A 4588-nucleotide genomic window follows, 5' to 3' on the forward strand; every position below is an offset into this window, starting at 1 on the left:
TTATTTTGTTATGAAAATTAGTACTCCCACATCCGGTGGATACAAGTGCTGCCATATCGTGGCGTATAAGTTAACCTCGCTTTTATGTACTATGTGCGGTAGATGGCGAGAATATCACGCCTGAGCATATCCAATCTTACGAACAGAAGACTCACGAGAAATTAGATTGCTCTGTTTAACCATCGGAACCTGCGCCTCTTCAGAACAAAGGACCTTCTACAACGTATAACGACCGAGTCGAACGAAATGTCAGTTAGGCCACTAGTAATCAGCTGGAATAGGCCCTTGGGAGATGTGAAATGTGATCTTAAAGGTTAGGGACCATGTAATTCTTCCCTACCAAGTTTTATTAGTGGAAGTTATTAAGGATGCAGAACTGCGTAACACAAGGAAGAAGTTGGAATTATCATCGGGATAGCAAATGTCTGGACGAGAAGACAAGCAAGCTGTTTCAGCGGGAGCACTGTGATGGGAATAAGTTGGCATGTTATCTCTCACAGATGTCAGCTGATACTAAGTTTTCCTCTTGGATACGGTACTTCCTCTTCTGGGTTGATACGATTTTTAAAGCCAGGGAACGTTTCACTGTGAAGAAACTCAGCAATCTATGAATAACTTAATACATTGGACAAATTGTAAAGGAAAGGTCAAATAGGCCTATTTAAGACTGATATGATAAATTCTGCCCCGTATTACCTCTCTGTGTTTCCCTCAGAACAGGATGTATAATAATGGTTTTACGACTCCCTAACTTTTCTTACGGTTTTCGAAGACGCCGAGGTAGGCCTACCAGTATTTGTCCTGCAGGAATTATTTTATGTGTCAGCAAAACTACCGAGAAGGATGACACAAATTCATATCGTGGAATCACGTTGGAGAATAATATAAAAGATTTACTCGAAAAGTATAACCAATAGGCTAATAACATAAAGAGAGAACTCAATACAGGTACCCGATGAACAACTCGGCTCTCCACTTTCATAGTGTAACAGCATTATTATCTGCCGTCCTCGGTGGCCCGGGTTCGATTCCCGGTATAGTGAAACATTTAAGGATAGCAGGATGGCTGATATGTGGTTAAAATGATACATCCACCTCACCTCCATTGAGCTGCACCACCTCGGGATGAGGACACGAATTCGCTTGAACTATTCGGCTTTCGAAAGAAGAAGGGAACCGAACATGCCATAGCAAACTTATTGGAAAATATAAATTACATACTACGACACCCTACAAAGAAGCTCTATCCGGTGTTCGTTGACTTCACCAGTGATTGTTGTTTAAATGGGCCTAATCATCTAGTTCATCGGTCTCTTCATCAAAGCTTCCCCTGTGGGTGGGGGCGCTAGAATAACTCCCCACATCACACTGTGGGTGGGGGCCGTGGAATAATACCCACGGTATCCACTGCCTGTCGTAAGAGGCGATAAAAGGGGCCCCAGGGGCTCTGAATTTTGGAACGTGGGTTGACGAGCACGGGGCCCTGAGCTGAGTCCTGGCATTGCTTCCACTTACTTGTGCCAGGCTCCTCACTTTCATCTATCCTATCCGACCTCCCTTGGTCCACTCTTGTTCTTTTCAGACCCCGACGGTATTACGTATGGAGGCCTAGGGAGTCTTTCATTTTCACGCCCTTCGTGGTCCTTGTCTTTCTTTGGCCGATACCTTCATTTTTCAACGTGTTAGATCCCTTCCATTTGTTCTCTTATATAGAGAATGGTTGCTTAGTTGTACTTCCTTTAAAACAATAATCATCACCTTTGCCGATACCTGGCATTGCATCCACTTACTTGTGCCAGGCTCCTCACTTTTATCTACCCTATCCAACCTCCCTTGGTTAACTCTTGTTCTTTTCCGACCCCGACGCTGTTAGGTTTGCGAGGCCTAGGGAGTCTTTCATTTTCATGCCCTTCGTGGCCCTTGTCTTCCTTTGGCCGATACCTTCATTTTTCGAAGTGTCGGACCCCTTCCAATTTTTCTCTATGATTAGTGTTACATAGAGGATGGTTGGCTAGTTGTACTTCCTATTAAAGCAATCATCATCACCACCACCACCACCATGCGACCTCTCTTGGTGAACTCTTGTTTTTTTTCTCTGACCCCGACGGTATTATGTGTGGAGGCCTAGGCAGTCTCATTTTCACGCTCACCACCTCTAAAATTTAATTCTCAAATAACTATGTTAGTAGCGGTCCTATCGATAAATACTACATAACAAACTGTATAGAGAATACAATTTCCGATCATGTATGCCTTATAGTATAGTTTTATTGTACCGGGTACCGGGTGTGATAACTGAGATACGGTATTCATTAATTTAGACCTTTGTTGCTTCAACGCCCAGTTTCGCTAACATGCAAATAATATTGTTCAATCGTGGTGGTGATTTTTGTTGTAATTGTCTTAAGGCAAAACAAGAAACAAAAACGCGTTATCATCTAATTCTTCTTCGTCTTCGTCCCCTACCTCTTTCCCTACAATAAGTTTTTTTTTGTGTGTGTATACTATCTCTTGTCAGTATATCGTGTCTTATCCAGCGGCTGGGTAACTAGATGGAAACTGAAAATTAATGCCGAAAACAGTGTTAAAATATCCAACTGCCTGAATGAACGTGAGCTTAACCACAGGTATAAAATAAACGGCACTCCACTTGGAATAATCTTGGAATAATAATTCATGATAGCGAACTAAATTTCTCTTTTCATATAGACTAAGTGAAATACCGTGCCATGCGGTCTCTTCGGCTTTTGTTCAGACTCAGTGAAATCCGTGACATAAACTCTCTTAAATCATACTTCTGTACTTTCGTTCTTTCTATCATGATTTCTGCACTCCCATCTAGAAATCAGCTGCCACCACGTCAATCAAATTAACAGCGTATTCTAATACTTTGCGAAAGTCCGGAACACCGACCTGAGACAGTATAATACCAACCAATTTCTGTCATATTTCAACATCTTGGACCTGAGTAAACGTCTACAGTATACAGATCTCTGCTTTCTTCACAGAACTGTTCATGGTATCCCCTGCCTGTCGTCAGAGGCGACTGAAAGCGGCCCCAGGGGCTCTGAACTTTGGAGCGTGGGTTGGCGACAACGGGGCCCTAAGCTGAGTCCTGGCATTGTTTCCACTTACTTGTGCCAGGCTCCTCACTTTCATCTATCCTATCCGACCTTACTTGGTCAACACTTGTTCTTTTCCGACCCCGACGGTATTACGTATGGAGGCCTAGGGAGTCTTTCATTTTGACGCCCTTCGTGGCCCTTGTCTTCCTTTGGCCGATACCTTCATTGTTCGAAGTGTCGGACCCCTTCCTTTTTTTTCTCTCTGATTAGTGTTATCTAGAGGATGGTTGCCTAGTTGTACTTCCTCTTAAAACAATAATCACCACCACTCATGGTACTCTTAAATACATACCTTTGTTACATCATTAAAAAAGTTTACAATTTGCTTTACGTCGCACTTCTTTCTCAATAATAATAATAATAATAATAATAATAATAATAATAATAATAATAATAATAATAATAATAATAATAATAATAATAATAATAATAATAATAATAATTGGTCCAGTGCAAAGAGTAACGAAATTCAAATATCTGGGAGAAATAATTCAAGAAAATGGTTTAGACAAATCTGCAGCAGAAGAAAGGGTACATAAGATGGAAAGAGCATATTGTATCACAAAGAAATTTTTTTCATAATGTTATTTGCTTGACGTCTCTCTAACTACTTCTTCGGTCTTCGGAGACGCCGAGGTGCCGGAATTTAGTCCCGCAGGAGTTCTTTTACGTGCCAGTAAATCTAACGATACGAGGCTGACGTATTTGAGCACCTTTGAATACCACCGGACAGAGCCAGGATCGAACCTGCCAAGTTGGGGTCAGACGGCCTCAACCGTCTGAGTCTCCCAGCCCGGCTAAAACGAAAAAAATATTTTTTTAACAAAAAGTCTCTATCTAAAAAAAGGCAAAAAATCGGGAGATAGTGGGTTCGATCCCCACTGTCGGCAGCCCCGAAGATGGTTTACCATGGTTTCCCATTTTCACACCAGGCAAATGCCGGGGCTGTACCTTAATTAAGGCCACCGCCGCTTCCTTTAAATTCCTAGGCCTATCCCATCGTCGCCATAAGACCTATCTGTGTCGGTGCGACGTAAAGCAACAACAACAAAAAGGCACTACACCACAGTGGTGAAACCGGAATGTCTATATGCAAGTGAATGCCTAGTACGAAATTATACATTAGATAAACTTCAGGTACTAGAAAAGGGAATCATGAGAAAAATTTTAGGCTCTGTGAAAACAAACAGAAGTATGCAAATTAAGATCTAATGATGAAGTATACGAAAACATAGTTGAATATCGTGGTCATTAGAGGGCCTACACGTAAGTGGAAGCAATGCCAGGATCAGCTAAAGGCCCCGTGGTCGCCAACCCACGCTCCCAAGTTGAGAGCCGCTGGGACCCATTTTAGTCGCCTCTTTACGACAAGCAGGGGATACAGTGGGTGTTATTCTATCGCATCCCACCCGTGGGAGTTAATAATAATAATAATAATAATAATAATCTTGAAACATTAGAAA

This window comes from Anabrus simplex, chromosome 12, assembly GCF_040414725.1.
Source record: "Anabrus simplex isolate iqAnaSimp1 chromosome 12, ASM4041472v1, whole genome shotgun sequence".
Lineage (NCBI taxonomy): Eukaryota > Metazoa > Arthropoda > Insecta > Orthoptera > Tettigoniidae > Anabrus > Anabrus simplex.